We start from the raw sequence: 12,963 nt of genomic DNA on the forward strand, positions 1-12,963 counted from the left end.
CTATGTTTCTTATGAATCATTTTACTTTTTTGGGGAAAATGTGTTACTTTGTTTGAGCAGCTTTTGAAAGCAAAAGTCTAATTTAAAACAGTATTGATTGTTGAATTCAATTTTCATAATAGCAAGCTAGGACTGATGGTTTGGTTAGCAAGTCTGTTTGGAAAACACGGCAACTACTGTCGCTATCTAGTAAACACACATTGAACACGTCTAGTGGCTAATGTGTTAAATTACAGCCATGGTATGAAAGAGATAATCATCTCCAGGCTCTATGCGTTCTCTGGAAAATAATGCAACTCCGTTAAAAGGGCAGTTGCACTTCGCTGGCACGTCGTTTATTATTTCGCATAGAACTCATAGCCCCTCCGTTGATTATTCCTTACATAATATTTGGTTATACACACACACTTCAATGATAAATCAGCATTGTTCATGTTGTGATGGGTTGTGTGGAAAAAAACCCTGCTATGTCCTTGTGGTATATTAGCTTATCTTTTTTTAAACGATTGTGGATATTAGCAGTAAAAAAAAGAAATAACTTTATGCAAATTGAATGTAGAGCGTTGGAGAGAAGCATTCTGGTCAAAACCAGTGGAAGCTCCTCAGAGGAAGGGGAGGACCATCCTACTCAGTGAATTTTAATAAAAATTGTGAAACATTTTAAAAGTTATCATTTTTTGATATAACTAATATATTAATGTTTCCAAATACCGTAACTGATTAAAACACTGTTTTACAATGGTCTACAGTAACCTCAACAGTACCATCTAGGGTAGCACCATGGTATAACCGGAGGACAGCTATTTTCTGTCCTCTGTGTACATTGACTTCAATGCAAAACCTAGGAGGCTCATGGTTCTCACCCCCTTCCATAGACTTACACAGTAATTACGACCACTTCCCGGAAGACGTCCTCCAACCTATCAGAGCTCTTGCAGAATGAACTAACATCTTGTCCACCCAATCAAATGATCAGAGAATACATCTAGTACTGAAAGCATAAGCTACAACCAGCTAGCACTGCAGTGCATAAAGTGTTGCGCAGTTGACTCAGAGAGAGAGAAAGACCCATTTCTTCAAAAATTAAGGGGATGCAGCAGAGTGATGGAGCTTAGCTATATGTCTTAAATATTTTCTTAGTTTACCTTTCACTTACTTAGCTAATTTAGCCTACTCAACAACATGACTCAAACAGAGAGTCAGATTGTTGAGTGGGCTTTTTTTTTTTTTACTAGCTGGCTATCTATCCAACACTGCAACTCTTCCTAGTCAAGGTAAGCTTTCGGTTGTATAAATCTATTGCCACCGGGACAACTGCTAAACTGCTTGCTGTACTGTGTGATTGCATACATAGATTGGATTGTGGGTTTACTAACGTGGTAGTTCTAGTTTGTTGACAATGATCTAGGCTGTGTAGCGGTTGTGGTATAAAGGTTAGGCTTGGAGAGGTTTTTGCGCTTAGTCACAAACAGCTCGTGTTGTGCACTGAAGTCCACAAGCAAAGGGAAAAGCTAAAAGGCGGAGAGTGCGTAGATGCAAGAAGGAATTTATACAACAAGCAAAGTGATTAACTTTTCTTAAATGGAAGCAAACGGAATGAAATTATTGCAGTCCAGATAAGCTAGATGCAGGTATGAGTGTGCAAGGTGATATTGAATGTATGTCACCTTTATTCCTCCAATTTGTCTCTTGACCTGCACACACACCCACGTTATAAACTTTAATTTGTAGGATAGGTTGTAGCAACCTCGTGATGTTTATAGGGCAAATTCGGGTAGCCTATCATGTAGTAGCTTAAATCTTGTCGATGGTACATTGAGCTGGGTGAATGGAATATGAATGACAGTCATCCAATATTTGCTGTAGGCCTAATAGAAATAAGGCCATGCTCATAAAAAAAATGTACGTCACCGACCGCTACTGGTCATAACCACTGTTAGTTTGTAACATGCCATCTCTATTCTCCAACCAACCATATTGACTAGTTCCTTGATCCCTGACAAAAAGAATTGGCCTCTATTCTTAATAAAATTAAATAAAGTCATATTCAACTTTTCCCCCATTTTACTAGAAGAAGCCGGCCTGTAGGAAAGTCAGTCTTGCTGGATTAGCTAGCTAGCATGTTCCAACCTTCTCAACATGTTCATGTGTCAAGTCGCATGTCCCCTACTAACCTAGTCACGAAATGTGGCGATGTCTTCACATTATGTAGACAACACTCTGCACATTTACATATAAACATTCTAAATGTCCCTTGTTTGTCACGAATATTGAATACAATAATATTTAAACTTACTCTGCCGATTGTCCGTGGTGCTGGTCCCTCAGCTGGTCAATTTTTGACAAACTATCCACAGGGAAGTAACGTTATTATTAAACCGACTTCAAAACACAGGTCTATGTGTGTGGCAATCAAGATTAGTGATGTTCAGTTCGCGAACAATTCGTTATTTTACAACAACTATATTTACTGACTTGATTCATTTTTCTCAGTGACTTCACAATTGCTGGCCGCAATTGTTTTTTTTGTTAATCACCGAAGGTAGGTGCACAAGACGGACACACATTAACCATGTATACTGCAGGTGTTTATATGGTTTTACGTGTGTGCCAGATAGAAATGTTAACTTCAGTACCGATGCTTTAAAAGGTTGGTTAAACAATACTTTCCTGTGGATATTTTGTCTCAAATTTCGAGCAACTGAAGGACCAACAACGCAGAGTAAATTTAAAAAATGGTATTCAACATTCCGGGCTTGTAGAGAATCTGAGAGGAACAAACACTATCATGTTCCAGATGGTGTATTTAGATATTCACCTCCTGGACCCCAGGCAACGACTAACCTAGCTATTACTCCTTGTGACATGACTTAATGTTTGGTCCAGCCAGCTGATTTTGGAGTCTCAATTCTGATCTTTTGCCACATTGGTATTTTGCACAATCAGATATTTTGCCAATAATTGGGCTTTTGCCACAAATTGGTATTTTGCACAATCAGATATTTTGCCAATAATTGGGCTGCCTCTATAAATGCATCCTTTGACTCCTATTTGGTCTTCTGCTTTGCAAAAATCTCTATCACATCATGTGCATTGATCAACAATTTGTTGTCAGACAACTTATGTCATATGCCTTCATTAGTTCTACTGTAGTCAGCGTCATTCAGAATCAGCACTTATGTGATCACCATAATATAGCCAATGATTGTCACTCACATTTTACCAGGTAAGTTGACTGAGAAATCATTCTCATTTACAGCAATGACCTGAGGAATAGTTACAGGGATGAATGAGCTAATTGGAAGCTGGAGATGATTAGGTAGCCATGATGGTCAGATTGCACATTTAGCCAGGACACCAGGGTTAACACCCCTGCTCTTAAGATAAGTGCCATGAGATCTTTAGTGACCACAGAGAGTCAGGTCACCCATTTAACACCCCATCTGAAAGACAGCACCCTACACAGGGCAATGTCCCCAATCACTTCTCTGGGACATTGAGATATCTTTTTTTAGACCAGAGGAAAGAGTGCCTCCTACTGGCCCTCCAACACCACTTACAGAAGCATCTGGTCTCCCATCCAGGGACCAACCCCGCTTAGCTTCAGAGTAAAGCAGTGGGATGCAGGGTGGTATAGTGCCGTGTTAACGAGTGAAATGTGTGTTTTTATTTATATCCAGATCTGGCAGGCTGCCCTCAGTGCTCTGAACCCTAACCCTACGGACAGCTGCCCTCTGCCCACTTCCTCTCCCGTCTGGTCCGCACCTGCCTGCCTGGAAGGACGAGCCGATGCATCCTGGTCAGTCAGTTCAACATACTCACTGGGATTAAAGGCTAATTTGGAGGCTAATAAGGATCTAATAATAAATGTCTGATGCATAATGGCAGATAAGGTCAGCAGCGCCGTAAACTTCACAGGCCGGTTTCCCAGACACAGATTAAGTCTAGTCCTGGATTTAAATGCACTTTCAATGGAAATTGTCCATTGAGAATGTTTTTTGTTGTCCAGTACTAGGCTTAATCTGTGGCGGGAAACAGGCCTGTGGAGTTTACGGCGCTGCTGACCTTATCTGCCATTATGCATCAGACACCAGACATTTATTATTAGATCCCTAGTGTTAATGTGATCATTAAGCCATAGATCTGCCCCTACAGCTTTCCAAAGTCTCAAACAAATCTAGGTTAGGTCTACATTTGGTTTTACTTCTAAGAAGATATGTCAATGCCTGCTTTGTGATTGACACACTATTGATCATTTTAGACTGACCGTTGTTACATTTTGTTATCAGACAGTAAAAGTGTGTTTGTTCCTGTCTGTACAGATGGTGTGTGAGAGCGGTCTGATGTGTTTGCCTCGGCCTGTGCCATCGCCCGGCCTTCCCCATATTCTCCCGTTGCTCTGCCTCTTCCCACAGGACAGAGGAGACGCAACTCACTGGAGTCAAATATACTGTATTTGACTGGGTATGTATTTTTGTCTTCAGGAGATTAAGGCAGTGGGGACAGAACTGGGCGTTATTCCTGTCATAATTCGTGGAGAGGAACTGAAACAGAAAGGATTTGGAGGTACTGTATCAGGAGAAGGCTTGTTATAATGGCCATGCATCCAAAGCCTTGGCTAGGTGTTATGCTTCCATTTGAAGCCATTTTAGCTATGGATTGGAACTCCAATCTGTTGGGTTCTTTGCTTGCAATCACACAGATGTGTGTGGGCCAGTTAGAAAAGCGTTTTTCAAACTGGCTGTACTCTTGTGCAGTGTTTAAACAACAACATAAATATGTACTGTATGTATCAGGTCACGTGTGGACCACATGCTTTCTTCCACTTCCCTTTTAGAGTTTTCTTGGTACATTGCCGTGAAACATATTTGCATAATGGGACCCTTGTCATCCAAAAAGTTGGCTCATGTTTTCCAAAAAGCACCTGGATGATCATCAAGACTCTTGGAAGAATTTCCTATGAGAATATAATTCAAAAGTATCACTTTTTGGATGACATGGGTCCCATTATGCTTGGTGAAAACCAAACACTACATTCCACAGTAAGAACCTCATACCAACGGTCAGAATGGTGGTGGTAGTGTGATAGTTTGGGGATGCTTTGCTGCCTCGGGACCTCTGCGACTTGCCTCATAGAAGGAACTGTGATTTCTGCTCTGTATCAGAGAATTCTACAGGAGAATGTCAGGCCATCCGTCTGCGAGCTGAAGCGCAGCTGGGTCATGCAGCAAGACAATGATCCAAAACACACAATCAAGTCTACATCAATCAAATTTTGACCTAATCGGCCTCCCGGGTGGCGCAGTGGTCTAGGGCATTGCAGTGCTAGCTGCGCCACCAGAGTCTCTGGGTTCGCGCCCAGGCTCTGTCGCAGCCGGCCGCGACCGGGAGGTCCGTGGGGCGACGCACAATTGGCATAGCGTCGTCCGGGTTAGGGAGGGTTTGGCGGGTAGGGATATCCTTGTCTCATCGCGCTCCAGCGACTCCTGTGGCGGGCCGGGCGCAGTGCGCGCTAACCAAGGGGGCCAGGTACACGGTGTTTCCTCCGACACATTGGTGCGGCTGGCTTCCGGGTTGGAGGCGCGCTGTGTTAAGAAGCAGTGCGGCTTGGTTGGGTTGTGCTTCGGAGGACGCATGGCTTTCGACCTTCGTCTCTCCCGAGCCCGTACGGGAGTTGTAGCGATGAGACAAGATAGTAATTACTAGCGATTGGATACCACGAAAAGGGGGTAAAATTAAAAAAATAATAAAATAAAATATATGTATTTTTTTTTGGACCTAATCCCAATTGAGACGTTGTGGCAGGACTTGGAACGAGCAATTCATGCTTGATGCCGCTGAGTTAAAGCAAATGCCGCTGAGTTAAAGCAATTCTGCATGTAAGAGTGGACCAAAATTCCTCCACAGCGACGTGAGAGACTGATCAACAACTACGGGAAGTGTTTGGTTGGAGTCATTGCAGCTAAAGGTGGTACAACCAGTTATTTAGTATAAGGGGGCAATTTCTTTTTCACACAGGGGCATTGTGTGTTGCATAACTTAGTTTATTAAATAAATTATGTAATTGTTGTGTTATTTGTTCACTCAGGTTCCCTTTATCTAATATAGGTTTGGGTTGAAGAAGTAGAGCAAATTAAAAAGGGGGCATACAGCTCTGTATGTTCGTTTGGTGGTTCTCCTCTCTGTTTTGTCTTTGAATGTACAACGTTTCTATTCAGCTTTGTTACTTTCTCAACAAAACAAGCTGATGTAATGGGACCCAAGAGATTTTGGCAAAAAGGAATGTCAAATTAAATGAGTTTTTCCACATTGGAACAAAGTGTGTATTCTGGTTTATGAGTTGTCATGATGCACATACACTCATCATGGTTCTCTGACTGATAACACAACAATAGTTTCTGTGATCATCAACTCGATCACTTTGGACTGTTTGGGCCTTCAGAGATCTATGGAGTGGGCAAGCCAGGGGTGAACCCTCCTGCCCTGGCAGTCCTGAGTCACAAACCAGATGGTGCCACCCAGACTATTGCATGGGTGGGCAAGGGCATCGTGTATGACACCGGAGGTCTCCGCATCAAGGGAAAGGTAAAAAGGTATGCTTATGGGTGGTCAGTTGGGTTGCATCCCAAATAGCACCATATTCCCTATAGTGCACTACTTTTGAAGAGAGCCCTATGGGTAAAGGGAATTAGAGTGCCATTTGGAACGGGTCTTTAATGTGATTATTTTGTTCAATTCAATGGATGTTAGGGAGTTGCCAGCCAAATAAGTATTAAATTACAATGTTGTAAAGGCTGAATGTATTTTTCTTTTGCATCAAGACCAACATGCCTGGGATGAAAGAGACTGGTGAGGCAGCAGCCATTTTTAGGAGCTTTCAAAGCTACTGTCAATCAGGTGAGGCCTACTGTACCTACTACCCCTGCGTACTCTTTCAAGTCAACTTCTTATTTGAAACATAAGGTCCTGTTAGGAGACACCCTATTGGAACATGTACTGAAAGTTTGGTTAGAGCTGTTGAAAAGTTGTGTGCAAACCTTTTGAAATGTGTCTTTATTTCAGGGCTTCAAGGACAATCTCCATGCCGTATTCTGCCTGGCGGAGAATGCAGTCGGACCCACTGCCACACGGCCAGATGACATCCACACGCTCTACTCTGGAAAGTGAGTAGCCGTTGGGGGAGCATGTAAACCAGTTAGGCAAGGTAATGGGAACCGGGCTAATATGATGGCAACCTGATGGAGGTAAGTAGAATTTTTCCTTCTGATGGGCTTTTGTGTGGGAAAGAAACAATTAGCTGGCATTTGAGCAAGGATTCATTATTGGCTTACATTTAGTTTGTTTGGTTAATTTATGGTTTCAATAGCTTTTTGTTCTCTTTTTGCTGCCTTTCTGATTGAAGAATCTATGGACTGAAATACATTTTTCCCCCTCTTGTTTTGCTAACTTTCTCACAGTGGAGATCAAGAACACTGATGCTGAAGGCAGGCTAGTGCTCTCTGATGGTGTGGTGTATGCCAGCAAGGACCTCTCTGCTGACATCATCCTGGATATGGCCACTCTGACAGGGGCACAGGTGTGTGACGGGTGGCCTCTAGAGCCACAGCAGTGCAGCTTTGGCAACAACACTGGCCTACATTACTTTGATGCCCCACGCTTCTTTAATCACTTATTGTCATTTTGCAGCAAGAGATTGATATCATTTTGCAATTATATAATAGTATTTGTATTTCTATAAGATTTAGTCCCAAACAAATTTCGGAAGTGATGGTTTGGTAATAAATGTTAGCCCAAGAAAGTTAAGTCATCACATGTACATTGTTGAAACACTCATAAAAGCCAGTTGGGACTGTTTTACATTTAGTGCACTTCGATCAGAGCAAAGGTTAACAGGGCTTGTGACAGACATAATGCCTAGTAACGAAAAAGTTTTACTTTCCGTTGATCTTTGCACTCACTGACATTGTCTTGAGCTAAAGCTAAAACTCCCCACAATCTCTGAGGAACTCAAAACAACTGGTGTCTCACACAAGTGGATGGTGTTACTCACACAAAATTGTTAGGCCTACATAAAGAGATTTTCCTTAGAACAATCATTTTCTAACTCAAAACACACCTCGTGCTGGTGATGACGACACCACATCCTGTGGTAACCCTCATGATGTGCTGATTCGGCTCATTCTGAAAACACCACATGATGCACCATATTGGATTTTTTTTGTGCTAGCTAGTGAAGTAGCTAATTGCAAGTGAAACATTTGTCGCTGAGGTCTGATCAGCACAAAATTGGGGCTGATTTTTGTTGCTGACCAGAAAAGGTTTAAATGTATACTGAATATAAATGAAACATGCAACAATTTCTAAGATTTTACTGAGTTACAGTTCATTTAAGGACATCGGTCAATTGAAATAAATTCATTAGGCCTTCATCTATGGATTTCACATGACTAGGAATACAGATATGCATCTGTTGGTCACAGATACCTTAGAAAAAGAGTTTGGGTGTGGATCAGAAAACCAGTCAGTCTGCTTTGCATAAAGTTTATCAAGCTGTTGATTGTGGAATGTTGTCCCACTCCAGGAACTGGAACACTCTGTCACACATCAATCCAGAGCATCCCAAACATGCTCAATTGGTCACATGTCTGGTGAGTATGCAGGCCATGGAGGATCTGGAAAATTATCAGCTTCCAGGAATTATGTACAGATCCTTGCGACACGGGGCTGTGCATTATCATGCTGAAACATGAGGTGATGGCGGCAGATGAATGACACGACTTTGGGCCTCAGGATCTCGTCACGGTATCTTTAAATTGCCATCGATTTTAAAAAGCAATTGTGTTCCTTGTCCGTAGCTTATGCCTGCCCATACCATAACCCCACCGCCACCATGAGGCACTCTGTTCACAAGGCTAACATCAGCAAACCACTCGTCCACACGACACCATACATGTGGTAAGCGGTTGTGAGGCCGGTTGGAAGTACTGCCAAATTCTCTAAAATTATGTTGGCGGTGGCTTATGGTAGAGAAATTAACATTCAATTCTCTGGCAACAGCTCTGGTGGACATTCCTGTAGTCAGCATGCCAATTACACACTCCTTCAAAACTTGAGACATCCGTGGCATTGTGCTGTGTGGCAAAACTGCACATTTTAAAGTGGCCTTTGTGTCCCCAGCACAAAGTGGACCTGTGTAATGATCATGCTGTTTATTCAGCTTCTTTATATGCCACACCTGTCAGATGGATGGATTATCTTGGAAAATTAGAAATGCTCACTAACAGGGATGTAATTCAAGTTGTGCAAAACATTTTAGAGAAATAATATTTGTGTGCGAATGGAACATTTCTGAGATCTTTTATTTCACTTCATGAAACATGGGACCAACACTTTACATGTTGCGTTTATATTTTTGTACAGTGTATATTCAATATAAACATGTCATCATACGTCTTCTTACCTTCTTTCACTTTAGTGAATAACCATAGTTCCTATATAACAAATGACTACATGAGTATATGTTTCCAACAATGGTTGAATTTGTGTGTGGCGCTCCTAGGGGATTTCCACAGGGAAGTACCATTGTGCTGTGATGACCAACAGTGAGCAGTGGGAGACGGCGTGTGTGAGGGCGGGCCGCAGCAGCGGGGATCTGGCTCATCCCCTGGTCTACTGCCCAGAACTGCACTTCAACGAGTTCACCTCAGCCGTGGCAGACATGAAGAACTCTGTGGCTGTGAGTGGTACCACTACTCTGCTGTATGCCCAGTCTCTAGCAGGTCCGAATCCTGGATCTGAGTACAATCAAATAGCCTCTACAGCCTATTGTGATTGTTGATCATTTTCCTTCAGCCTATTATATATTTTCTGGATAAGAGTGTGCTAGGCCTCCCGGGTGGCACAGTGGTCTAGGGCACTGCATCGCAGCGCTAGCTGTGCCACCAGAGGCTCTGTCGCGACCGGGAGGTCCGTGGGGCGACGCACAATTGGCCTAGTGTCGTCCGGGTTAGGGAGGGTTTGGCCGGTAGGGATATCCTTGTCTCATCGCGCTCCAGCGACTCCTGTGGCGGGCCGGGCGCAGTGCGCGCTAACCAAGGGGGCCAGGTGCACGGTGTTTCCTCCGACACATTGGTGCGGCTGGCTTCCGGGTTGGAGGCGCGCTGTGTTAAGAAGCAGTGCGGCTTGGTTGGGTTGTGCTTCGGAGGACGCATGGCTTTCGACCTTCGTCTCTCCCGAGCCCGTACGGGAGTTGTAGCGATGATACAAGATAGTAATTACTAGCGATTGGATACCACGAAAATTGGGGAGAAAAGGGGGTAAAATAAAAAAAAGAGTGTCTGCTAAATTACTAAAATGTAAATGCATGTCTTTGCTGTGTCTGTGAAAGGACAGGAAGAACGCCACGCTCCTGTGCCGGCCTCTTCATCGGCTCTCACCTGGGTTTTGACTGGCCTGGGGTCTGGGTCCATGTGGACATAGCCTCCCCTGTCCATGCTGTAAGTGACTGGATATTTGAGTTTAGTAGGGGTGATTTCCGAGACACAGATTAAGCCTAGTCATGAACTAAAAAGCAAACCCAATGGAGAATTCTCACTGAAAAGGCTTTATAGTGCAGCATTAGGCTTAATGTGTCTGGGAACAGCTCCTTAAAGTGTTTCAATTAATATTTAGAAAGTATAGACTAGACATGCTATATTAAATTCATTTCAGCCCCTCACAGATCTTGACTGACTTGTATAAACAAAGGATCTTCCTATGTATAGCTTATCTATCTAGTGCTTATAGAACGGTGAAGAAATGTGTAGGAGCTAAGGGAATGGGGGCTGGGAGCCAAAATATAGTTGAGTCGTGGTGTAACCTGTCCTCTCTCGCTCTTTCCCTCCCTTACACTCTGCAGGGGGAGCGCACTACCGGCTTTGGCGTGGCTCTGCTCATGGCTCTGTTCGGCCAGGCCTCAGACGACCCCATGCTCAACCAGGTATCTCCTCTGGGGGCCGCTACCATGAATGCTGCATCCAGGGACCCGGTGGAGCGCGACTGCAAGTGGAGGAGACTGGTGTAAAATCTCCAAGCAGCCACCTCTGGACCCAGCCACCTACACTCTTTACACTGACATACACTGAACACCTAGAAAATATTTCCAATCCCCAATTTTTATTCGACTCATTCACAATGCAGTGACATTTTTGGGAAAAAAGAGCGGGTGGCTAGAATTTCTCTCAAATTTGTTCATGTTGTATTTAATTGACTGTCTTTAATTTTCTCTCCAAATGGGCCATGAATAATTGGGAGGGATGATGAATATGCAAATGTTTATAGCATATTGAACACTTTAAGGTTCTGCCTTCCTTGAATGAATTACCAGAGCATTATCACAATTCTCCAAAATTAACCATAGCTATAATAAAATCAAAATGCAGCCTTAAATGGTTAAGTAACTGAATAAGGTGTTTGATCCTGTGTGGTAAGTGATGGTTTATTTTTCTGTTTCAATGTCCTTGAGCAAATTAGCTTGTTTAGGTATCAGGCAAACACATACTTTGGTTTTTAGCCATAGCCTAGCCACTGATGGCCAACTTGTCATTCTGGACATTGGGAATAACCCATGTGAATAGTAAAGCTGGATATTTGGAATAAGTTTTCACCTTTATTTAACCAGGTAGGCCAGTTGAGAACAAGTTCTCATTTACAACTGCGACCTGGCCAAGATGAAGCAAAGCAGTGTGACAAAAACAACTCTGCAGAGTAACACATTAACAAACGTACAGTCAATAGCACAATATAAAAAAATATATACAAATCTTTACAGTGTGTGCAAATGTAGAAGAGTAGGGAGGTAGTCAATGAATAGGCCATAGAGGTGAAATAATTACAATTTTAGCATTAACACGAGTGGTAGATGCGCAAGTAGAGAGACTGGGGTGCAAAAGAGCAAGAGGGTAAGTAATAATATGGGGATGAGGTAGTTGGGAGTGCTATATACAGATGGGCTGTGTACAGGTACAGTGATCTGTAAGCTGCTCTGACAGCTGATGCTTAAAGTTATAGAGGGAGATATAAGACTCCAGCTTCAGTGATTTTTGCAATCCGTTCCAGTCATTGGCAGCAGAGAACTGGAAGGAAAAGTGGCCAAAGGAAGTGTTGGCTTTGGGGGTGACCAGTGAAATATACCTGCTGGAGCGTGTGCTACGGATGGGTGTTGCTATGGTGACCAGTGAGCTGAGATAAGGCGTGGCTTTACCTAGCAAAGACATAGATGACCTGGAGCCAGGGTTTGGCGACGAGTATGTAGCGAGGGCCAGCCAATGAGAGCATACAGGTTGCAGTGGTGGGTAGTATATGGGGCTTTGGTGACAAAACGGATGGCACTGTAATAGACTACATCCAGTTTGTTGGGGCTATTTTGTAAATTACATCGCCAAAGTCGAGGATCGGTAGGATAGTCAGTTTTACGAGGGTATGTTTGGCAACATGAGTGAAGGAGGCTTTGTTGCGAAATAGGAAGCAGATCCTAGATTTAATTTTAGATTGGAGATGCTTAATGTGAGTCTGGAAGGAGAGTACAGTCTAACCAGACACCTAGGTATTTATAGTTGTCCACATATTCTAGGTCAGAACCGTCCAGAGTAGTGATGCTAGTTGGGCGGGAGGGTGCCGGCAGCGATCGGTTGAAGAGCATGCACTTTAGTTTTACTAGCATTTAAAAGCAGTTGGAGGCCATGGAAGGAGTGTTGTATGGCGTTGAAGCTCGTTTGGAGGTTTGTTAGCACAGTGTCCAAAGAAGAGCCAGATGTATACAGAATGGTGTCGTCTGCGTAGCGGTGGATCAGAGAATCACCAGCAGCAAGAGCGACATCATTGATATATACAGAGAATTGAACCCTGTGGCACCCCCAGAGACTGCCCGAGGTCCAGACACCAGGCCCTCCGATTTGACACATTGAACTCTATCTGAGAAGTAGT

At 43.3% G+C, this 12,963-nt stretch overlaps 1 pseudogene; it reads left to right on the forward strand.

Annotated features, from left to right (window-relative positions):
* The first annotated feature begins 6,384 nt into the window (after positions 1–6,384).
* On the forward strand, positions 6,385–11,186 carry LOC139561480 (probable aminopeptidase NPEPL1; annotated as a pseudogene).
* Positions 11,187–12,963: the final 1,777 nt, after the last annotated feature.

Source organism: Salvelinus alpinus, chromosome 2 (genome assembly GCF_045679555.1).
Source record: "Salvelinus alpinus chromosome 2, SLU_Salpinus.1, whole genome shotgun sequence".
NCBI lineage: Eukaryota > Metazoa > Chordata > Actinopteri > Salmoniformes > Salmonidae > Salvelinus > Salvelinus alpinus.